The sequence below is a fragment of the Furipterus horrens genome, unplaced genomic scaffold, assembly GCF_987537825.1.
Source record: "Furipterus horrens unplaced genomic scaffold, mFurHor1.1.pri manual_scaffold_12, whole genome shotgun sequence".
Lineage (NCBI taxonomy): Eukaryota > Metazoa > Chordata > Mammalia > Chiroptera > Furipteridae > Furipterus > Furipterus horrens.
In genome coordinates this window covers 12,258,104-12,285,007 of record NW_028327182.1, presented here as the reverse complement: position 1 = coordinate 12,285,007, position 26,904 = coordinate 12,258,104, and positions in this window count along the sequence as shown.

Genomic DNA, 26,904 nt, shown 5'->3' with positions numbered 1-26,904 from the left:
CTTCCTTTGTCAACTTGGCTGCAGTAGTTGCGTCTCCATCTCCATCTCTCACACTCTACTTCCCTTTTAGAAGGAGCCTGTGACTACATTAGACTCACCCATGTAGTTCAAAATGATCTGCACATCTCGAGAGCCTTAGTTTATTTATTAATCACATCTGCAGTGTCCCTTTGACCAAGTAGAGTAAATACGAGGCTTATTGTGGACATATTTAAGTGACTATTATTCTCTCTATCATGGAATCTACACAAGATTACAATAATTTATAAAGATAGTTGGTATTTTTTTAACAGAGTATCTAGTAACACAGTCTCTGAAATCAGATTTTTCTAGGTTCAAATTCTATTGTTAGCATTTAGTAGCTGTATCGCTTTCTGTTACACGTAAGCTATCTGGGTCGCGATTTCCAACACATTACTTGTAAGATTTATTTAAATATTTTCAAAAACAGTATAGTATCTACCTCATAGTAGGCTATTATTATCCAGGAACTGAAAATTCCTATTTTTAAAACTTGGATTTAAGAATGCTTTATATTAAAGTTATATGTTTAAGTCATATCAACTATATGGATGTGTTCAAAAGAAAGAAGAAGTTCTTACAGCATTATTACCTAGAAATTCACCACTAATTATTTGGAAATTATATATTAAATAAAACTTATTTGACATCAGTACTCTTAAGAATCTCCACTGTACTCATTAGAGAATGAACAAAACAAAATCACTGTTTGTCTTTTATTTTCTCCTAATTTTGTGCTAAATAATGTATAATGTATAGGTGATTGCATATTTTATCACTCATTCCAGGCCAAGTTTGTGAATAAAAGTGAGGATTATTAAAATAATGCCAACAAAAGAGGTGTAAACCAGTATATTTATTTAATGAAATTAAATAAAAATAAAATAATGTTATGTAATATCACTCATCCTATTTATATTTGATTTTCAATACATATTGATTCATCTTCTGAAAAAATTAACTACAGGTTTCTTTTGCAATGGCTGTGTGTTTGAGAAACTATATCTGCCATGATATTTAATACACAATGTAACCTTAATTCCAAATTATGTGCTTTGCACAACATTTCTTATTCAGGATATTTCTGTGGAGCTCTTGTCACTTTTTGATCTTGTGTGCATTATATTCAAACCCTGAAATTTATTTTTATTAATAAGTGAATTGAATAGTATTGTCTAAATATTCCTATAACATACGTGAAATAACACATAAAGTTATTAATCTTATTCATAATTTGAAGAAGGCTGTTTCAATGTGACATTATGAATTGTAATAATGGAAATATTTTGAATCTCAAATGGTCATTCCTTTTTTATGTGCATTACAAAAGCAGAATCAAAGGTGCTAAAAATGTGGTAGGTCTAGGTTATAATACATACTTCTTTTTTCAGTAATTTTGTGACAATTCTAATCTGTGTGCATGTGGACTGGCTCAACATTGTATCAAGATAGAGAAAATGTCTTGGTCTAAACAGAGTACAAGTAATTTAATGAATAAAACATACTTTGAATAATTTAACACACAGGGAAAATTGATGTTATTTATTGGGTCCCTCCAAAGCCCAACTTGAATCAACTATTCACTTCTCTTAATTTCTGTATCTTGGATAAAAATATAATCAAATTTAAGTGTACCCAGAGAACACAGATTTTATGACTTACAATTTAAAACTTGTAACTTTAAAAGTTTGTGTCAGTAAAAAGCTTTTCTTTGAAAATAGGTTTAGCCATTACATACTAGGCTGAAGTTGTGAACAAACCTAACAAACTTAGAAATAACATAATGACCACTTTTCCTGAAACATGATTGTTTATGTCTATGGCAGGTACACTCTGAGCTTCTTCCTGAGAGCCAGAGCTGTGCTTCAGAGCTTTTGTGTCCAATAAACAAGTCCAGTGAACAAGCATTGTTTGAGGAATGTTATGCCTGCCATGATGTTTAATACCCAATGTAACCTTAATTCCAAATGCTTGACTTAAAGAAAAAAAAAGCTTATGCATAGTAAACAAATGTATGTTAGTTCTCTTAAATATTTTGCTTAAAAAATCCTTAAGCTATGCTGTTTTGGAGAGAGTGGTAAAGCTGAGGATTCTTAATTTTAGCCCACAGCTCCAGCAAAAACAGGTTTCTGAATTGAATCTCAATGCTTTCTTGGAAAGATGTGAGAATGCAATCTGCTTAGGAGTTGAGATTCAAATCCGCTTTTGATAAGGCATTTTGAAAATTTACTTTCAAAATCCTCAGATAAATCTGCATTATCATTCTCAATATAGAATTCCTTTGAAGAAACATATTTATTTTCATAATTTTTCTTACAAATCCAGAGATTGCAGTTATATGTCAAGATGTTGTCTTTTGTGCACTATCTAGGAGACAAATACATTTTTATGGAACTGCTAATCAATAAAATAGAGTTAAAGACTGAATAACAGATTTAATTATCATTAAACTCAGGTATAGATGCTGTTGAACAGACTAGATCACTTTTTTTTTTTAAGCCTTACTTCTATTTTTAAGACAGGCTGCTAAAAATTATTTGGCTTATTTTTTCATCATTTCTCCCTTTGCATTATATTTAACAACCGTCCCAACATACAGATTAAAAGAACACCTGTATTTTTTCTTGTGTTAGCTCCTCGTTACCTGTAATCTCACCTGGCTGGCATCTTTGATTTCTCTCTTTCTCTTACAATAACATCTGCCAGTTACCATTGGCTGTAACTCCTAATATATGCAGATACCAGCAATTCTCATTACGATCACGCCCAGTTCTATGGTTCAGGTCTCCGGTATCATTCCCCACACTACTGCACAAGCTTGTCCCTCCTCCATACTATCAGTGCTCTAGGAAACAACCAGGGTAATTGTTTTACAACATTACACGGTAATATGTATCTGCCAAAATCATACCACGACTCCTCTTCTCACTTAAAGTGGAACCGGAGCCCTTATCATGACCCCGGAGTCATTTCAAGACCGAGCCTCACCCTGTCTCTTTGACTGTTTCTCATTGACTCAAGTTTCTGACACTAATCTGCTCTCTGTACCTCCTGTCCACAAAAGTAGGGTCTGATTCCCAAGTGCCTAGCAGAGAGAGGTTTTTATTCAGGCATGAGCACCTCAGAAACACTCCATGAAGTGGGAGAGGTGCTGTTGAATTGGAAAACCTTCTTCATGGTGTATCTTCTTTTGATCAGATGGGTGTGACCATATAACTAAGATTTCTGGTGAAACACATGTTATCTTCTGGCAGAATCCCTAGAAGACTCCCAGAAGAGCTCTGTCAAGCCCTTTGCTTTGCTTTTGGCTGGAATCAAAAAATAAGGAGAATTGATCACACATTAAGAAATATGTAGCCCTGGCTGGTGTGGCTCAGTGGATTGAGCACCAGCCTGTGAACAAAAGGGTCACTGGTTCAATTCCCAGTCAGCGCACATGCCTGGGTGGTGGGCCATGTCCCCATTTGGGGGTGCATGGGAGGCAATCATACAAAGATGTTTCCCTCCCTCTTTATCTCCCTCCCTTTGCCTCTCTCTAAAAATTAAATAAATAAATACAATTTTTTAAGAAATATGTAAGTATAAGATGACCTTCTATAGTGCTGAACCGCTGAAAGTTTGGGATGAATTTGATACCACAAGTTTGCCTATTCTTTTATTGTCCTTCTCCTGCCATTTATTTGTCATTCCTATTTTTTAATATTAAGTTGTTAATTTGCTTATGTTTTTCTGTTCATAGCATACTGTCAGGCTTTTCTTTTTGAATCTACTCTGAGAGTATCTTTTAGAGGCAGAAATTATTATTTTTATTTTTTATAAGAATTGTTATCTTTGATAATTTAAACTCTTATATTGAATGTACACTGAATTTCCTATATATTCTTCTTCTTATTTACCTTTTCATTTATTCTTGATTTCTTCAACTTGCACTTATTAATGTTTTTTTCTAATGTGTAATGTCTTCCTCTTTTCCATAACCCTAATGTTAACCTTTTTCTCCCTTGAAGAGTAACAGAATATGCCGCCCTAACGTAGACCAGTAGGGGTTTCCTCATGCACAAATATACCTCTAAGGGCGATGGCAGTTTTCATTACCTTGATTATGGAAATGGTTCCATGGACGTAAACATACATCAACAGTTATTAAATTCTACGCTTTACATATATGTCAGTATTGCATTACATGTGAATAAAGACCCCCCCCAAAAAATAAATAAAACAGCATCCTTTATACAAATGGGATACGGTAGGAAGCAGCAGTGTTAACTAAGATACCTGTCCTGGCAGTAGGGAGACATGGCTTAGATTTGGCAAGAATGCTGTTCAACAGCAATGAAGTCAGTATTTACTCATTTACACTGGCCATCGATGTTCAGAATACCAACGCGTGTGTGTTCTTTAGCAAGCCACAGGGTGATGTGTGAAATAAGAAGCACCTCTGTGAGAGTGTGTGTGTATGTATGTATGAGTTAGTGTTTAGCCTGGTTTACGTGAGAAGCGTTTAAGAAGCCCCCGTTGATCTTAGTCTCTGAGAAAGGTCTCTTTGATGCAGAGCATTTATCCTTTCGTCCTATGGGCAAGAATATCTAGTCGTATTCGCAGAATAGCCACACCCTACCTGCTTACCCTTCCTAATATTGCTCCCCACCTCTCCATCATATTAGTTATGATTTATAGAGAGAATTTGCTTTGTAACCATTTTGATTATATAACCTTAAGGTTATATAAATATGTATTAGCTGAACTGTGCTTTTAACATTCATACCGCCATGCCTTGCACGTACTAGTAGATAACTTTTATTTTAAAAATAAAAATGGTAATGCCTGTCCTATCAGTTTTCAAAGATCACTCATTGTACAAAACAAAAATGAGATTAAAAGGAAAAGTAATTTTAAAATTGTGAAGTAAAATTTGAATGCAGGTAGGAATTTAAATACACTTATTGCAACATGTTGGTATAATAGGCAATATGAGACTAAATTATAAAACACAAGAATTAGCACATTGCTCATATTAATTTATTGGCATGAAATATAATTTTCTTGAAGTAAAGGCGACTTCTATATAGATTTTCTTGAACAAGTGAAGATATTAAAAATATTAAAGAAATAGCACATAATAAATAAAAACTGTATTTTAAAAGATCGTTCAAGAAGTAGACAATAAAAATTACTTTTGGAGAGTCAAAAATATACTTAAAAAAATCTTGCTAATGCGTTTTGAATCTTCTCAAGGCAGTAGAAAAGCAACACATACGGTTTCAAATTACATTCATTTTCCAAACACAGGTAATGCATTACCTATCATCTTAACTCTCTTACCTGTCAAGACATGCCACAGTGCTTTTAATATAAAGAAAAAATTTATCTCATAAGTATTCACAAAGAAAAAGTTGTTTTTCTAAGAACTCACAAATATTCTTGAAATGAATTGTCATTTCCTACTCACCTGATCAAATTGTATGGTTTTAAAAATAAAACAGTTTCAGTCACTGGAAAGAAAATCATGTACTGCTTAAGGTGAACATACTTAATCTCTATAAAGATTTTACTATCCTCCCTCCACACACACAAAAAAATTTCATGTTAAGATGATGAAAAGACAGCGATGCTCTACCTGCAAGAAATCAGAGGCAAAAAACACTTATTTACATTTCTATTTCTGAATTAACGATATAGTTATAATTCAATATTTTATTCCACATGTTAGAAACAGATAGTCATATTACCCCTCATCTCTTTTTATTATCCCTAAAATATTTAATCAAGACAAAATGTTAACCAGATTAAGAAAAATAAAATAAACTTTCAGTTACCTAAACAAGGGTGGAAGTGACAATTAAAAGTAAAAAAGTTGATGAGAAACAGAATGTTATAGGATTTTAAATTGAAATTATTTTAAAGATTTCTACTGTGTATAGACCTATTTTATTTTATGAAACACGGTTCTACTGAACTGTGGATTTTAGAAAAAATATTAATATCTATATTGCATCTGTATTTATCCATTTCTTTCTATGTATCTATCGAAAATATGTTAATCATGATTTTTTGTTTTCTTGTATTTATTTTATATGGATTATCTTTTTTGTTACAGAAAACGTTTAATGGTAGTTATATATTATATTTTGAAAACATTTTAATATTTTAAAGCTTTTAAACTGTCTTCTACTATTATGATTCCTATGAAACTTTTGACGTCCATCAGAATTTTTTTCTAATTTCTTCAAATGTTTGGCAAATATAGACTATACAGTGAATCTTCAAGAATGGAACAGTTTACTGAAGCAAAGATATTTTTCACTTTTATTACTTGGATTCAAATTGAAAATCTCTTGGTGCAGCATTCGGTGTACATTTATGCAGCGCAATATTCAGGGATCAATCAGCAGAAATCAAGAGATGGTCCATGAATATATGTACAATGTAAAATGTCATTTTGCACTAAAATAATGTTTACCTTGTGAATAAGAGGTAACATCATGACTTCGTCAGTAACAAGAATTAGTAAGAATTGTGTAACTATGTGATTTTATCTTTGCCAACCAGATTCTCCATTGACTAGACACCTATATACCTATACATCGGTTTTTCTTCAAATTTTGAGTCAAATTTCATTTGAGTACTTTTATGTGTTGTGTGTGCATGCCATAATTGCGACTAAGATGCTACTGAGACTATTTAAATATATTGTGTGAAGTCCTTTTAAACATAGTTCAAAAGTATTTGGCTGTCGTGACTGGTTATTACAACACAAATCATGTGTTGGCCTATAGCTGTTTAAATCCCTAGCTGCTGTATGTCCTAGAAATTAAATTATATTTTTGTTTTTCTGCACTCTACAGATTTTAAGGCTGATCTCTGAGGTTAAATCACTTTTTTGACCTCAAAGGTCTTTCAAGAAGTATTCATAAGAAACTGTCTCTAGAGCATTCCACTTTGAGGTAAAGAATGATCTGAACTGTAACTCAGGAAAAATAAAAAAGAAAGAAAAGGTTTAGCTAATAGAATCTATGTTCACAAGAATTAGATGTCTTTTACCAAATGTTTGTCTTTTGTTCATTTTTTAATTTATAATAGTTTCTTAATTTCTTACCAGAGTAAAGTAATCATAATAGTCCATAACACTTTACTACCCTGGGAAGATTCATGATTGTGTTAGCATAGGCAAGTAGTTAGTATCAATAAATGAAGAGAGCAACTTGAATCAGACATTAAGCCTAATCTACTAAGGAGCTGAAACAGACACTAAAGAAGCCATAGCATTCACAGGCCTCCCAGGGGACTGCTGCATTCTCTCCCAAGGGGGCAGGAAGAATCTGCTACCAGTCATTAGCCATTATTTCCAAGGGGAAGGATAAAACAGCAGTGGAAATTCCTTTGCGAGTTGCCTACAGTAGAAGCCAACGTGGCGCAGGCGGTGGTAAGCAGCAGAAACCAGATGATGCTGCGGACCTTTGGCGCATGTGCAGCAGGAGGTCAAGTGATATAAAGAGGCCGAGTTTAGCCTGGGAAAATCTGGAAAAGGGATCAGATTGGATGAGTGCGCGGAACCACAGAAGTTCCAGAAAGGGGGTTGGTTAGGGGGAGGGCCCAGCAGAAGCAAGCAAAGAATAAGGAAAAAGGTTGGACAGTTTGAAAGACAGCCTACTCAGTCCCTAAAAACAAGAAAGTACATGGAGAATTACCAGGAATTATCAGGGAAGTTGCTATGAAAGTTTGCCTGACCTCCGCATCCCGGGGGGTGGAGGGCAGTATTACTCCCCTTCACCCTAATAAATCTTGCCAGTACCCTTAAACTTAACCCATGTGTACCCTTTGAAATTCCTTTCTCACAACACTGCAAAAACCCATGTTCCCCAGGAACAGTTGTACCTAACCTATTAACCAGCGTGTTAAAAAGAAATGTCTCCCTCTCATTTATGATTTTCATTGAAAAAGGTTTTATTTAAATACCCACGAGTTTTAGTCCAAACACTCACTTCTCTGGACCAAGGTGATCTGAGTTTCTTGTTAAGGGAACAGGGGTGTTTATTTACACTTCTTAATTGTTGAGTTAACTTATATCCTGCTCACAGAGAAAGTTTGCCTCTTTATGCTTTTATTCCCCTCAGATACATGTGGGAAGAGGTAATGTTGGTAAGTCTGCTCTACAAATTTAATTTTCCTCTGAGAATTTTCCAAAGAATAGAACGAAGGGTCTACTGATCATATATTTTTTCTCTCACCCTGGACAATTTTAATCTTAAGTTTTATCAGTAATGTAGGTGATATTAGGGTTCTTTATTAGTTTTTCTTTCTTAATTTTTAATTAATTCTAGATTTGTTTGGAGAAGTGGTCTACTTCTTTTTCACTGCGCCCAACCATAGATGTGTATCACAAAATACTTAATGCTTCATAAGTTTTATGGTAAATTTTAAATTATATAAACCAATTCCCATGTACTCTTTAAAAAGCTGGATAAAACTTGATATTTACTAATATTTATTTGTTTATTTATTTGGCCCTGGCTGGTTTAGCTCAGTGGATTGAGCGTTGGCCTGCGAGCTAAGTGTCGCTGGTTCGATCTTCCAGTCAGGGCACATCAGAGAAGGAAAACTCTGACTCCAAAAAACCTCCGCTGCCTTGCGGCATACCTCTTCAGGGGAAAGGCTAAGGGAGTAAACCCCGACAGAAAATCCGGAGCCGGAGTCCCTAAGGCGGTTTGACGTTGTAGTCAACACCGGCAACTCCTGCGGCGCACCTGAAGCCAAGCTGTATTGACTCGTCTTTCCCTTGGACCCTTCAGCTGCGAAGAGAGGGGGGGTCTGCTGCATGGGCAACAGCAGACCCTCCATATCACCCTGCCCAGGCTCTGTAGCTTCAGCTTCACTGGAGAGGACACTCCAGCGTCATCGCAAGATGTCGATTCAACACGGGAGGAGACAGATACCGTGTCACTCCCGAGTCGGACTGCACAGCCATTCTCGGCAGTGCAGATAGACTCTTAAGAAGCTACACCATCGTCTCTCGAGACGGACGGCTGCCGACGACGATTTGTTTATTTATTAGCAAAAGATAGTTTAAAAGTGTCATGGCTAATACTCTGTCATTTCTGTTTTTTTCTTTTTCACATATAATGGCTATCCATATTGTAGACTTATAGAAGAATACAAACTATGGATTGTTCCAAGAGGATTCCAGGATGCATATCATCATCATCATCGGCAGCCGTCCGTCTCGAGAGACGATGGCGTAGCTTCTTGAGAGTCTATCTGCACTGCCGAGAACGGCTGTGCAGTCCGACTCGGGAGTGACAATCCCTGCCGCACTTGTTACAGGTGAAGGCAGATGGCCGTTGTTGCTGCTGTTGACGCTGCTTCCGCCTCGATCTTTTCTGGGCCGCCTCCTCGTTGCGCGCAGCCTCTGCACGTGACGTACCTTGCCTGACCGCGAGCCTCCAGGCTAGGCGGTCGTCTGCTTGAACTTCCCATGTGTTGAGATTGATGGAGCATTGTGTCATATCCTTTTTGCATATCATACAACATAAAATAATGTAAAGTTAATAAACGGGGCAATGAATAAGATGGAGAAATACGTTGTGATGCAAATATGATCCACATTTGCAAATGTCATTCTGTATAAATTTTGTATAAAGAAATATGCATTACTATCATGTTTGAGTAATAAAAATATTATTAAAAATCTGCTTAGGAAGTCTAAAAGTTTCACAAATTCTATGTATTTGTTTAAAGAGAATTCATATGTAGTAACTAATTATTTTTAACCAAGAGACTACTAACTCAATTTCCTGAGGTTGTTGGGTGAAGTGATTGATAGTGGCCAGGAGGCTATTTCTGGTGAACTTTATATTTTTAATTTAATATAAGTAGAAGAAAAAATGGTATGTGTATGTTTACGTGTGTGTGTCTTATGTGCATTGCACTATAGAATGAGACTTTTATTGAGTCTACTTGATGTTCAAAATTAAGTATTAAGGGTTCAAATAACTGGGATAAAAATAGTGACAAGTATTTTTTTAAATAGCAATTCTGAATGTATAGAGCACTAAGCTAACAAAACTAATACTGCTATAAGTAATAGTAAAACAACACCCCCCCAAAAAAAGATACCAAAGTAGGCCCACTTCTCTTGAGAGCAGCATTGTGTTTTTCAAATCCCTGGCAATTATGTCAGGTTTAAACATCTGTGTGACGAGCACTAACCTTACTGTATGAACGGAGTTGCTCAGATGCCCACTAAGATACAGCAAGCTAAGAAACAGAGGTTTATTGGGGAAATCAGCAAGCGGGGAGACCTTCCATGGATGGTCAGGACTTTGCCTTTCTAGGGGAGAAGGGGGTGCTTTTATAGAAGGAGAATTAAGAGGGGGATTTTTTGTGAGCCTTGTCAGCCATCTGGCATTCTGGCAGCCGCAGGTAGGAGAGGCTGATCAAAACAGGACGTGGTTTCAGCTTGATTCATACTGTCATCTCACAGACAGCTACAGGCAGCGTAAAGGGCCACGGTGTATTGGGGTCTGGGGATGTCACTTACAACAGTATTTGTAAACCTAATTATTTTATTTTGGTTCAGAGTACATCCCTGAGATTCAACTTTTGTTTGTTTGTTTGTTTCTTTTTTCCCCAAAACACCATTAAATTTTGGTTTTAGTATTTTACAAGGTGTATGTAAATCCTACAGGCTATGGACTTATAGTAAATTCCATATTATAAGAGACAAAGAAACTAATAAATGAAGAAAGAAAACCTTTTCAGCACATCCAACCTTTAGTGGTTGATGGTGCTTGCTCTCTGGACACTTATGTGCTGATAAGGTCCAAAGAGCATTTTCAGTGTTGTACAGTTAGACAATGTTTTGTGCTTAATGTATGAATATTTAGTTTTTAAGATGCAATACATCTATCAAAGTGGATTGCTTATGTGAAAAATATTAAAAAATTGTTTAGGAAATTGGTTATCAACATTGATTCCTAATTTTTCATCCTTTTGGAGAAACTCAGAATTTTAGCTTGTATATTTTTTATGTCAGGCCATACCTGTATGTTTTTTTTATGTAAAGGTAAGAAGGCATTTCCTGGAGTTTATTCGTTCCTACAGCATCCCTTTGTTTAACATAGGTTTGTTATAATCAAAATAACTTAAAATAGAAAAACACTGATGTAGCAAATATCTGAACTGCTTAACGACATAGGAAACAGTGTTCTTTAACAACAACAAAATATATACCTAAATCTATGTGATCTAATGTAATAGGATGTTAAAATAAAAGCTGTTATTAAAACTCTTAAAGCTAGACTGGGTGATAGTAATTGAATACAAAAAGGTCACTATTTCAACTTCTTTTGCTTTGAATCAAGCCCTATAAACAGGTTCTACTAAAAGGTATAAATGAAGAACAGGAACGGTGTAGCTTCTGGAGAGAGTCCTTACAGGGCCAGAGCATGCTCTTTTCTTTCTTTTCTCCTTACTGCTGAACTTCCAGATGTGACCCCCTGGAAGTCCTCATGTGGCGAGAAGGCCCAACTGCATTTTTGAGGTGTTATACTGGCAGTCATTTTCAGATTCAGATGTCATTATGGACCACGCTAATGACATGCACGTGATGAGAGCTTGAAGAAACCTAGGTCTTTGTTGAATCATACAAATTGACTAGTGACCTTGTGACATTTTACAGGAAATATACTGCAGGTTTAAACCGTTGCTTAATGCCTGTGGGGCATTGGGGCAGCTACTACATTTTCTCCCAGATAAGCTTCCTTGGTAAACTTTTCAATTAGTTACTCTTTTCCTCTCTCTGCTTCTCTATACCTCTTTATTTCTTCTATTTCAGAGTTCTCTAATCCTAATACATATTTAGTGGTATTTTTAACCCCTTCTACATTTTCTGCACTGTTCCTTTCAAGATTTCCTGGTTAAATGAATGATCCAGAAAGTTTTGAAAACAACTCTCAATTCTTTTTACCACTTTATATCCCTCAAAAGGGTTAAATCATGTATTGGAAAGTAATTTCAAAGCTAATTTTAGTGAATTTATCATCAGCTGGTTATATATATATATATATATATATATATATATATATATATATATATATATACACACACACACACACACACATGCACACACATATATGTAAGTTCATAGATAACATAACTTTTAAATGGTCCTTCTGTTCATTAAAATTAAAAATTATATTAAATAGTGTAAACGTTTCAGGAAAAGTAGGTTATATTAATAATAAAGAGTTAAATACCTGTCAAAATTCAACATGAAGGTAGCTATCTCTTCTGTCATGTGTAAGTCTAGAACTGCTACAAAATAGGTGCAAATGAATAGCTGTGCAATGTTAAATATCTTGTGAAAATACATATCATTTGACTTTTACCTCAGAAACATGCTGTTACTCTACAAGTACTGAATTCTCATACTCCATGCATACACTGCTGACTGCTGCTGAGTAACAGTCAAAGAGAACAGGTCCCCATTTGACAGCCTAGGTCATGGGAGGACTATTCAGTTTATTGTGACAAAGTAGGCAGCTATGCTTTGGAAGGGACAGTTTCCTGAGGTGGCTCTCTAGAACCCTCTACGAAAAGCTGTTATATCTTTTACAAATCTGCCAGCTACTTTTTATGAGCTTCAGTTCCTCTTTATGACTATAATAAAGGAGAGTAGTGACCATGTGTGTACCCAATGGTCCCAAAGCAAGCATCCTTATACAAATAATCTAATGAGATCTTTGGATGTTCTTTCCCTTCAGCTGGCTGGCTCCTGTCTTAAGTCTTCTTTCCAATCCATTACATTTTCACTTTGATAAAAATACTTTGTGTGAAGTATGTTTGATATTTTTCATTATTAATTAAGCTAATAATTGCCAAACTATCACATCCACTGTCAAAGAAGAAGTCAGAAATCAGTAAGGAAATTAAAATTCCCAGTAATCTACACAGCGTCATTTGATAGAAATCTTGTAATAGGTTTAGTTAAAAATATATTTACTTACAATAAACTAAAATTATGTCTTTTCAATAATTATTTTTAAATTTTCTAAACATTAATTTGAGACTGTAATGATTTTTGAAAATTATAGTTAAAATAGCACCGTGTGTATAAAATGTCAACCCATATTTCAGGTTTTTGTAATAAATATATAAATTTGTACCTTCCTTTAATTCTACATCTACATTGATAGTATTACAGAATTTTATTTTTTACAGACTTATTTACCAAACTAAACTTTGCCATTTAAAAGATAGAAAAGAAACAATGTCAAATAATTCATTAATGTGCTTCATAGTCTCTGCTATGTCCAAATTCCAGAAATTGGTGTGGTCATTTTTAAGACTTATGTATATTTTATAACTACAGAAATAAATTAATCTGAATATACTTTATGGACTTAATTTACTAATTCATATTTCTTTTGTCTCTAGGAAACACAGAGTTAACTTTCCCTCATATTTTGCTGACCTTCAGGAATTCATGATGTAAGTATTGAACTCTATCATTATCCCTAATCAATTTTATATTTTAGTTTTATATTCTTTCCTTATAATCACTTGTTTCTTTATTTACATGTTTTCTTGTTGTGTTTTTTAACTTATAGCATTCATAGTAACATGAATTTGATAAGTCATTACAATTTTTTTTTCCCAATTGAGGTGTTGGCATAGAGCGAATGAACCTGCAAGCATTCAATGAACCTTAGTCAAGACTTTTTCTTTCCTTGAGATCAGCACTGTGGTTTTTATTTCTCTTTGCATATGTTGCCATTTTTCATAAAATATTCTCTAAGTGCAATAATCGATGTAGAATTATCTCTATGACATCCTCAATAACCCTCTTTATCACTATTAACAGTGTGCCACATGCTTTATTTTTTAACACCATCAAACTGTTTTTAAATCCCCATACAAGTGAAATGTTGCCTTCTTGTTTCATTCTGTACCTACAATGTTTCATCTGCTTGTCTTTTATCTTCCAGGGTTCTCCTTTAAAGCTTAGTGTAGACATCACCTTTTCCACTAAAAATGTTCTTGACCTTCTGTTGAGTACACTTCCTTGAGGACACTGAGTATTTTTCTGCAGTGCTTTTACCCCTGTGTCATCAGAACTTCCACATTATCAGATACTTCAATGTCAACTTCCCCTTGGTCTCATCATTATTACCTAAAATAATGATGCTTTTTTTTTTTTTTAACTTACCTGACTTTTCTATACCTGCTGTTTTTATTTAGAAGGTGCTTCTGTTCTCTGGACTTTCCCCCATCTCAGTTGCCATCTCATCTCCACAGACCATTCTTCAATGTCTGAGATTTTACTGACCCTTCATTCCTCTGAACTGGTTAAGCCACTCCTCTGGTGTTTTGCATACACTGCACGTTCTTGTTGTTAAGTGTTGTGAATTTCTTTAAAAGCATGTTTTGCATCTTGAAGTAGTTCAAAACTTTAAAGCACTGGCAAGCACCCTCTTTAATCAGAAACTTTAAAGTCCTGGCTCTTAACCAGAATTGATCTGTGGATGTTCTGCAGATCTAAAAACCTTTTAAAAGTATACCTAAGAAAATGTGTATATGTACATTTATACACACACACAGAGAGACACACACACACACAAACATACACACACACACACTTTTTCAAAGGAAGATTGTCTAAAAAATCTATATCATCTTAACAAAGGCATCCATGTCTAAAATTCAACCATCTAAGAGCTAAGAAACAGGACTTCCAGCCAAGATGGAGGCATAGGTAGACATACTTCACCTCCTTGCACAACCATAAGAAAGATTACATCTATCTCAAAACAAAAAACCACCAGAACTACCAGAAAATCAAACTGCATGGAAGTCAAACAGACAAAGATATAAAGAAGTAACACTCATCCAGATGTGTAAGAAGGGAAGAGCCAGGGTAGAGAGGACACAATGTGATGGCAACACTGGATAGGCAGCGGTTGTGGTTGGTGGAATGAGTAGTCACACATTATAAAAGCTGGGAAGGACACTTGGCGAACAATCTCAGTCCCAAGCCAGACTGCACAGCTCACAGTTCCAGTGTCAGGAAAATAAAGTCACATTGTTTCTGACTGTGAAAACAAGTGGGGGTTGGGGTGGCAAAAGAAACTGACAGTCTTTCAGGAGAGTTTGTTTAGAGCCCCCATGGTACTAAAATATACGCAAACCCACCCACTCTGCAACCATCACCAGTACAACTAGAAGGGAGCCAGTTGCATTTGGAAAGCAGGTAGAGTGCCCAAGCAAGTAGCAGTGTTCCCTCCCCCATATACAGCACCACAAGGCTGGGAAACTAGTCACCCAGCACTGATGAATACCTAAGGCTCCGCCCCTCACCATGTAACAGGTGGGACAGCTCTACCTAATACACTGAGACAAACAAAGGAGCCTGTCAAATTTAAGGAGACAGAGGAGACAATTTGTCCCAAAAGAAGGGGCAGGTCAAAGCTCCAGTGGGAGAATTAAGCATCAAGGAGATAGCCAACCTAATAGATGAAGATTTCAAAACACTGGTAATAATGATGCTCACAGAAATTATTGAGTATGGCAAACACATAAGAGAAGAAGTGAAGGTTACACTAAGTGAAATAAAGAAAAATCCACACAAAACCAGTAGTAAAGGGAAGGAAGCTGCAGTTCAAATCAATGGTTTGGAACAGAAGGAAGAAATAAAAAGTCAACCAGTACAGAATGAAGAAACAAAAATTGGAGAAAAAAATGAGTAGAGGCTTACGAACTTCTGGACAACTTTAAATGTACCAACAACTGAATAATAAAGGTGCCAGAAGGAGAAAAAGATGAGCAAGAAATTGAAAACTTATTTGAAAAAAAAAATAATGAAGGAAAACTCCTTAGTTTGGCAAAGGAAATAGACATACAATTCCAGAAAGCACAGAGAGACCCAAACAAGCTAGACCCACAGAGGACCACACCAAGACACATCATAATTAAAATGCTAAAGGTTCAAGGTAAAGAGAGAATATTAAATGCACAAGGGAAAAGAAGAGAGTTACCTCCTAAGAAGTTCCTATAAGACTCTCAGCTCATTTCTCAAAAGAAATTTTGCAGGCAAGAAGGGACTGGCAAGAAGTATTCAAAGTAATGAAAAGCACAGGCCTACAACCAGGATTACTCTATTCAGCAAAGCTCTTACTTAGGATGGAAGTGCGAATAAAGTACTCCTCAGACAAGGTAAGCTAAAGGAGTTCATCATCACCAAGCCATTATTATATAACATATTAAAGGGACTTGTTTAAGAAAAAGAAGATAAAAAATATGAATAGTAAAATGTCAACAAGCTTACAACTATCAAATGAATCTAAAAACAAAATCAACTAAGCAAACAACTAGGACAGGAACAGAACCATAGATAAGGAGATCACATGGAGGGTTATCACTGGGGAGGGGGAAGGGGGAGAATGGAGATAAAAGACTCCAGGATCAAGAAGCATAACTGGTAGGTACAAAATAGACAGTGTTGATGTTAAAAAATAATAAAGTAAATGCAGAAGCCAAAGAACTCATATGCATGACCCATGGACATGAACTAAGTGTGGGGGGGGCGCTTTGCTGGAGGAAAGGGTGGTACTGGGCAGAGGAGGACAAAAGGGAAAAATTGGGATAACTATAATAGCATAATCAATCAAATATACTTAAAAAAGATAAAATAATGAAAGCTTAATAATCATGGTTTGCAGTTTCTCTTCCATTGTCAGGCATATAAATGGAATGTACTTAACAAATATTTGTGATTTATTTGCCAAGCCACAGAATCTCAGTTTGGAGAAAAACTAGAGACAAACCAAGACTAACAAAAATGCAGTAGAGATGAGAGTTAGGTAAAATCCATGTATGTCTTGTATGAATTAAATTAATCATATTATTATTTTAAATGTTTAAACATTTTTATCACAAGATATAAGTAAGGTACAATATATATGTAATATAGATCAAACTATAGAAAATTGCCTGTACCCAAGAAGTCCCTTAGGAGACCTTCAACACAGAAATTTCCATTTTTTACCTAGAGATAATATTTATTCTAAATCTAGACACATTAAAGTGTAAGAAAATAAAAATTGAGATTTCTATTATCACGGATAGGGAAATTTCTATTGGGATGTAAATCTTCATTGATCACTTATATTTCTGTATGTTTTTCATGTGAAGTCATACCTTCTTTCTGGAATATCTTCAAGGATGTTTGTATCATAAACAGCCTTGGAAGACAGAGTTTATCTCCCTTCTGAGGAAAGGGAAAGTTTGTTTACTGTCCACTGTAATAAAGATAATGTTTCTCTCCTGAAAAAAGGCTAGTTGGGCTTATTGTTCACCAAAACAAATGTGTTTTCTACACGAGCGTTTGTAGAACTGTGACAGGCTGACTTCATAGTTGAAAATAAAGTTTTTGACACATTACACTTCTTGCCAATTCTATCTCATAAAGCTATTAATTTTCCACAAATGTATATATAGATTGAATGTAATCCCAATCACAAAGTATTTTTATCTAACTCGACAAATTTATTCATATATAGTATAATTAATATACATATACAATGTGTATATACATATATTTAAAAAGACAAGAGTAAGGCAAGTATTTCTGAGGAAGAAGGTGAACATCATCATCTATAAATCATTGTATATTTTATACAGTTAAAGAGATAAAGACAATGTGTAATTGTTACAGGAATTGGAAGACATATTAGAAGACAAAGAGAGGTCTCAGTAAACTCATACCTGTATGGACATTTGATATGTGTAAAATATGTTATGACACACAAATGAGGAAAAAACAAACCTTTTAGTAAACAAATAATACAAGTTCATATCAGTATAAAGATTAAATTGATATATATATGTATAGTTGTTTAAACCTCTTTATTTATACATACATATGTACATATATATGCAACCTCTTTATACATACACATGTGGGTATAAGTATACACGAGATACAATTCAAATTAAGAAAAACAGAAAAAAATGAGAAAAAGCTTCACCAGATACTTCCAAAAAAGTGGACTGGGAAATAGCCAACAAATATATCAAACAGGTTTCAATGCTAATATAATGTTTAAAAATCAGAGAATGACAAATGTGAGTTACACTTTGTAAAGCAATGAAACTCTCCCCTTGGCTGAAGAGAATATAAAATGGCGCGGTGACTTTGGAAAACAGTCTGGCGGTGTTGAAAAACCACTATGATATGATGCAGCAATTTCAGTTCAAGATAGGTTCCCTGAATAAACTCTAGCTGTATTGCACATATGCACCAAGGTGTCAAAACTCTTTATAACAGCATTGCTTACAAAAGCCCCGCACTGAACCTAACTCAAATTTTCATCAATAGTAGCATAGGAAGATAAATTGATAAATATGAGGTAATACTTTAAACCAATGAAACTGAATAAAAGAGCTGCACGCAATATGAATGGATCTCACACAAGTATGTTTGAAAGAATGAAGCAAGTGCAGAATACATAATAGACAAGTTTACATATATATATAGAACATATATATATATATCTATATATATATAGATATATATATATATAGATATAGATATATATATAGAAAGGGAGAGAAACATCATTGTGCAAGAGAGACATCAACTGGTTGTCTCTCGCATGCCCCCAGCCAGGAACCTGGCCCACAACCCAGGAATGTGCTGGGAATTGAACCAGTGACCTTTCTGTTTGCAGACCAGCACTCAACCATCTGAACCACACCAGCCAGGGCAATGTTCTCTCTTTTCTCTCACTCAGTCTAGCTAAAGGTTTATCAATTTTGTTGACCTTTTCAAATAAGTATATTTTGGTTGCATAGGTTTTCTCTACTGTTTTCTTATTCTCTATTTCATTGATTTACACTCTAATCTTCACATTTCCTTCCTTCTTCTTGCTTTAGTTTTACTTTTCTCATCTTTTACGAGTGTCTTAAGGTGGATGGTTGTCCCTGGCTGGTTTGGCTCAGTGGATTGAGCGTCGGCCTGCGAGCTAAGTGTCGCTGGTTCGATCTTCCAGTCAGGGCACATCAGAGAAGGAAAACTCTGACTCCAAAAAACCTCTGCTGCCTTGCGGCATACCTCTTCAGGGGAAAGGCTAAGGGAGTAAACCCCGACAGAAAATCCGGAGCCGGAGTCCCTAAGGCGGTTTGACGTTGTAGTCAACACTGGCAACTCCTGCGGCGCACCTGAAGCCAAGCTGTATTGACTCGTCTTTCCCTTGGACCCTTCAGCTGCGAAGAGAGGGGGGGTCTGCTGCATGGGCAACAGCAGACCCTCCATATCACCCTGCCCAGGCTCTGTAGCTTCAGCTTCACTGGAGAGGACACTCCAGCGTCATCACAAGATGTCTATTTAACACGGGAGGAGACAGATACCGTGTCACTCCCGAGTCGGACTGCACAGCCATTCTTGGCGGTGCAGATAGACTCTTAAGAAGCTACACCATCGTTTCTCGAGACGGACGGCTGCCGACGATAGAACAAGCCACAAGGAAATGCTATTGTTTGTCATATGTGTTTACGTGTCTTATATATGTGTATATACAAATGTCTAATATGGTAAATATTTGAGACACTGGACAAAACTGTAGAATAAGAATGTCCTTGCCAAAGATAAATGTCACTGTTGGACGTATTTGTTTTATTGCTGATCTCAAAGAAAAAGTTCATGTCACAATCAATATGATGTTTGTTATTTGCTTTTGGAGATAACTATTTCAGGTGGTGGAAGTTCACTTTGATTTCTAATTTGCTAGGAGTAGTTTTAATCATGAATATGTATTGCAGTTAATCAAAAGCTTTTCTGCATTCCATGTGACAGATGTAATATTTTTCTCCAGCTATATCTGCGATGTATTACAATAATTGATTTTGTGATGTAAAAATCAATCCAATGTTACTGGAATTTAACCAACTAGCTATGATTTATTTTCCTTCAGTTTTCTAAAATTTTACTTAAGATTTCCATTTATGTTCTTGAATTAGAGTTGCCTGTGATTTGTGGTCCTATACTGTCCTGACAGTTATTGACATGATGGTTATATAAGACTCATAAAATGATTAGTAATGTATTCCTTATTTTATATATTCTGAAAGAGTTTATGTGATAGGTATCTTGTTTTCCTTTATTATATTTAGAGTTTGCAGAGAAAGTTTTGTAAGCCTAGAATTTTCTTCATGGTAAAGATATTTAATGTTGATGTTCTTATATTAAAATGAACGTTTACAATTGAACTGTTTATTAAGTGTTTTATAATTAAATAAGTACAATTTAATTATAGTTAAGATATTGCATGTTTTATCTTTCATCTTTTATTTTATTTAAAGTTATATTTTATTTTGTGAATAAAAAATAGTTGATAATATAATTATGTTGTATTTTTTGCAGCATGTATACCTAATGTTTTATATTTGTCCTTGATATTGGCTTCATTTATCTATCTATCTATCTATATGAACGATTAACCTTCTTACAAGTTTTTCAAATTTTGTCATTAAAAATAGAAATGTGTTTAAAATAGCTACTCATGTATGTTTATGTGGGGCAAATGGAGTCAGTCAGGCTCCCTTATCCGGACATCTGAACATGAGTAGCTTAGAGATAATAGAGACTCACATGGCATGTGAAGAGCACTCACCATTAGGTAACCAATGATGTCATATTTTAGCATGCACCTGGCTTTGTCTATGCATAGTATATAGTGAGGGTGGGAGCCCCGCTGGTGGGAACAAGCAAGCGTGAGTGCGGAGTATCCCAGTACCCAGAATAAAGGCACGTAAGATATCCCTTTGGTTCCACATCTTATATTCTGACTGCCCAAAACCAGATTGAGCCTGCCCTGGAGTATTTGCAGAACAGTTTGTTTTATTATTTTTCCTATATTACACGTGTGCTTATTATTACTATTTTAAATTTATCTTGAATTTTTACAGAATCTTGAGTGACACTATTTTTAACAATGACTTTTAGCCTTAATTTAAAAGATAGATATATGTGACAACATTTGTGTTACTTATTGACTTAACTGCATTTCAAAGATTTGTCATTCATTTTAAATTATTTTTCTATTTCCATTATAATTTCTTCCTGTACTCTTTGGTATTTTGAAGTATATTCCTTAATCTTAAACCTCCCAAAGTTTTTCCTAGATATCTGTAAATATTATTTTTGGTTTATTACAAGAAATGCATATGACTTTATTATATAGCAAGTTGCTGACATTTGCATTTATGAACCATTAAATAATTCATATTACAAATTTTGTGTATTGCTGGTGTTGGGAACAGTGCTTTATACATAGTAATATATATATAGTGTTCATATATAGTTATTTTATGATATATATAAAATAAAATTCAGATATATAAATATTAAGTGTTTTTAATGGTGTTTATATCCTCCTCATTCTTACAATTTTTTATTTGATTGTTTTCCAGATTTTAATGATTGTTAACATATTCCATTATGAATTTTCTATATATCTTCCTAGTTCTTTTTTCATTTTTGATGTTTATGTATTGACACAGCATTAATAGATTTATATTAATTTAAAGTCATGATGTGTTGCTAAAAATAGAAACACTGTTTAGTTGACATTGTTTAATGTAAAGTCTTGTTTATTTTATAATTATAAAATAATTGTTTCTTATTTAATTGACTGACAACATTTGTCTCTTAACCAGAAACTTTATTTTTAATACATTTACTGAGACGTTCAATCAAACCTACTAACTCCGTACTCTTTATTTGCCCTCTGTATAGTGTTTCTTTTCCTACACTTTTTCTATTGTTTTTATATTATTTTTTATTATTCTACTATTTTATCATACTATCTCCCTTTTTATTGAATTTTTTGCAGTGACACTGAAACTATACAGGTTTCAGGTACACAGTTCTAAACACATCATCTGTATACAGTTTTCGGTGTTCACCACACCAAGCCAAGTCTCCATCCATCACCATTTATACCTCCCATACCATCTTCCACACCCCCCGAGGTGCCCCCCTCCAGCAGTCACCAGCTGTTGTTCGTGTCAGAGTTTCTCTTCTTTCTTTTTTGCTCTACCTCTCCACCTCACCCCACCCAGCCCCTAATTTGAAATCTTAACTAATAAATTACATTATTACTTAATCTATAAAAGTCTACATTTAACATATTTATTGGTCTGGGGAAAAATTAAAAATATTTCTAATAACTTTAACACAGCATAATGCCTACTTCAAACAAACTTACATTTAGAGTTATTTTAGATTATAGTTTTATGTTGTTTATTATAACAGGACATTATTTTCCCATTCTAAATTACTAGAGTTAAAAATATTGTCCTTTTCTCCCCTTTTCCTCTTTCTCTTTTTCTTTCATTATTTCTTCTTAGTATTTCTTTCCCTAAATCTCTGACTTTTTTGTGGTACTTTCATTCTGACTGAGATATTTTTTTTATATTTTTACCTTTAGTTAATATCTGTCTTTGTTCACTTTTTTCAGCTTTTATTTAAGTAATCTTAAAATTCATAAATGATTTATTTACTATTTTAAGAAGTCAACTTTAGTACTTATTTTATTGCAAGATATTGATGTTCATTTGTCCATATTCTGTTTCCATTGCTTCTGAAATATTAGTTATCATTCCCTTTAAATTGTTACTACTCCCTTTTATTGTATATATTTTTCCTCTGAATATATCTGGATCTTTTAATGATCTATTTCTTAATTTTCTCTCTTCAGAGAAGGAAAACTCTGATTCCAAAAAACCTCTGCTGCCTTGCGGCATACCTCTTCAGGGGAAAGGCTAAGGGAGTAAACCCCGACAGAAAATCCGGAGCCGGGGTCCCTAAGGCGGTTTGACGTTGTAGTCAACACCGGCAACTCCTGCGGCGCACCTGAAGCCAAGCTGTATTGACTCCGTCTTACCCTTGAATCCTTCAGCTGCGAAGAGAGGGGGGGTCTGCTGCATGGGCAACAGCAGACCCTCCATATCACCCTGCCCAGGCTCTGTAGCTTCAGCTTCACTGGAGAGGACACTCCAGCGTCATCGCAAGATGTCGATTCAACACGGGAGGAGACAGATACCGTGTCACTCCCGAGTCGGACTGCACAGCCATTCTTGGCGGTGCAGATAGACTCTTAAGAAGCTACACCATCGTCTCTCGAGGCTCTGTAGCTTCAGCTTCACTGGAGAGGACACTCCAGCGTCATCGTAAGATGTCGATTCAACACGGGAGGAGACAGATACCATGTCACTCCCGAGTCGGACTGCACAACCATTCTCGGAGGTGCAGATAGACTCTTAAGAAGCTACACCATCATCTCTCGAGACAGACAGCTGCCGATAAATTTTCTCTCTTACCTGTGTTAGTGCCTATTTTTAACTTATTATTTTTTATATTTATTGAATTTCTTGAATCTCTTGACAGGTCTCTTTACTCAATATGGAAAATTCTCCATCAATAACCCTTCCAATATCATTGTTACCCATTTTTCTCTCTTCTTTACCTGTAGTTAAATGTCTGTAATTCCTAATTATTCTCTCTTTGCTTTGTTATTTATTTTTAAGGACTTGAGCTGTGAGGCAGAAAGACCTTTCCTATTATTCACATAATTTGAATAGTCCTGATATTTTAAACCTCACATTATTATTTCTTATGGGTTAGGAATTAGAGGGGTGGAGGCATGAGAATCTGTCTCTACCAACTCCAGCCTAATGACGTATTGTTTGGGAAATGTTCACACAAACCGTGAGAGCAAACAAATCACAGCTGGTTTTGCAGCTGTGGTCCAGGTGGGACTTGGCATATGATTTTCAACTTCATGAGTTGTAGCTTTTATTATTTGGGCTGCAGCTGATAGTGTATGTTCAGCTAAAGTAGTAAATTACCAGGAGGCATCATTAACTTGCAATTAAGATTCACTTCCAAACAGGTAGCTGTTCATCTAAGAAATGTTTTGTTTTAAAATATGGCTGTAGTCCACATGCTTTAAAGTGTGCACCAACACATTCCAGTTGTGCACAACTCTTAGAGCCATTGGTAAGCGGATTTATGGGAACAGCTAAGCAGAAATAAAATTATCCACATACCTTCTCCTAGTCTTTGGAACATGCTAGCATTCCAAAATGTGAAAGCAAAATGGAGACACCTTGTCCCCAAGATGTTATAACGTTAAGTCCTCACTTACACTTCATTCAAAGAAGATGGCATGAGAAGAAGGCAAAAAAAAGAGCTTTAAAGCTAAGAATCCTGACAGATACTGTCTCAGTTCAATGATCAAGTTAACATCAACAGTGATAAATCCAAGACTCTTTAAGCCCCAGTTGGTGTGGCTCAGTGGACTGAGTGCTGGTCTGCAAACCAAAGGGTTGATGGTTCGATTCCCAGACAGGGCACAGGCCTGGGTTGCAGGTCAGGTCCCCAGCTGGGAGCATGAGAGGCAACCACACATTGATGTTTCTCTCCCTCTCTCTCTCTCTCCCTTCCTCTCGCTCTCAAAATAAATAAATAAAACCTTTAAAAAAGAGAAAAAGAAAAACTGACAGGTCATCAAAACCGGGAGTCTGAATAACTGTCACAGCCAAGAGGAGCCCAAGGAGACATGACAACTCAATATAATGTGAACATCAGGGACAATCTAAGGAAATCTGAGCAAGGCAATCTTTAGCTAAGAATATATTAATCTTAGTTTATTAATTGTGACAAAAATACCATACACATGTAGGATGTTAACACAGGAACTGGGGTGTGGGATATATGGGAATGCTCTGTACTATTTTCATCATTTTTCTATAATTCTAAAACTATTTATTAAAAAAGGGTATTTAAAGAAAACCTAGTTAGAGGTAACACAGACGTGTGGCTTCTGATTCAGCAAACACACTGAAGCCTGAAATCTGCGGTTCTAATGAGCTCACGGTGCTGCTCATGCCGGTGGTTCTGCTGGGCCTCAGGCACCTGCTCTCTGAGTGGTCGCCAAGCTTGCAGGATCAGCATCGCCTGGGGTTAGACATGCAAATTCTCCCACCACAGGCCTGCTGAATCAGAAAATCCAGGCTGGGCTGCAGCCTCTGCGTTAGAGCATGCCTTCCTGGGACGCCGACCCCCGGAGACCCTGTTTTTCTTCTTGCCTCTCAGGCATCATGCAAGACTCCACGTGCACTACCAGAGATAAGGCAACAACCTCCCGTAGGCTCCTTAGCCAGCACCATTTCTCTGTCCCAGTTTCTCTTATCTTCTAACTGCTTCCTTTATTGGCCTTCACTTCCTCAGCTTTTGACAGGATGGGTAATATTATCCACACTGGTTCCGGTTCCCTAACCATCCCTAAATAAAACAATGAGGTGTCCTTTAATCCATAGATTATACTGCTGTGTAGAATAGATATTATTGTATGAGATAAAGTAAAATATATATATATATATTTATAAATATTAAATAATTGACACAACATATGCTTGTCTTTATTCTTTTAAGTTTTTAATTTGCATCTGGAAACATTCTATACTGTCTAAGTTAATACATTTTGCAATTTGTAATTGTGATATATGTTGATATATACTAGGGTATGTTATAAAGTCTTGTTGTTCAGAAATCTCTTCTTTCATTTTGGTCTGTTGCAATGTATATAGTTCAGTTTATTTAGATCTTTTATGTGTTTGTGTCAGTTTATTTCTGTGTATGTAAAACATGTGTTTTTCTACTTAAAATGACATATTCTTGTTTTCATTTGCAATGCATGTACAAGAATCTTATTCTTATTTTCAATCTTTACTATGTTGATCTTTAGTTTTTTGTTTTTGTTTTTTAATATTTAAAAAAATCACACTTGGCATACATTATAATTTTAGTTTCAGACATGCGATATAGTAATTCAATACTTATCTACCTTACGAAGTGATCATTACTATGAGTCTAGTAACCATCTCTTACTGTACATAGTTATCATAATATTAACGACTATATTCCAAATGCTGCACATTACATACCTATGGGATTTATACGTGGAAGTTTGTGCTTCTTAGTTCTGTTCCCCTTTTCTGCCCATGCCCTCATCTCCTTCCTCTCTGGCAACCATCAGCTTTTTCTCTGTATTTATGTGTTTGATTCTGTTTTATTTGATATGTTTGTTTGGGTTTTTGGATTCCTCATGTAAGTGAAATTATATTTGCCTTCCTCATTCCAATTTATTTCATTCACTTAGTATAATACTCTTTAGGTCCCTCCATGTTGTTACTATTATGTTGATTCCATGCCCCCAAAAAGTTGCTAATCTTTTTCCATCTTTTCTATTATAGCTTTTTGGCTTCACTAGTAGAAACCAATATAATCTGTAGATAATGAAAATTTATATGTCTTCTTAATTTCTCTATATTCTTTTCTCATTTTTTTGTCTTCATTCTTATTTTTCTGGCTAATGCCTCAGTAGGCATTAAATAGTCACTTATAATAGGCATTTTTAGGCCAATTCTAGTTTTGAAGGAAATGCCTTTACTGCAGTGCTAGCAGACGTATCTTTTATCACCTTAAGGATATTTCTTTTAAGTTTGCTTTTGAAAATTATCAATAAGTATTGACATTGATCAAATATGCACTCAGCCTTTTAGTTTTATCAACAGTCGAAAAGAAAGAATAGAGAAAATGGTAAGATATTATATGGAAAGATAAAGTGGCTATGTGTATGCTCACAGGGGTGGTGACCAACGATTTGATTATATGCATATCATTGTCTCTTCTCTTCTTTTCTACTTCATTTTTTTCACTTTATGTGTTGTATTCCAGATGATTTTTAAATATCTATGACCCACTTAACCTTTTTTCCAGCTTTGATTAATCTGCTCTTTATTTAATTCATTGATTTATAATCC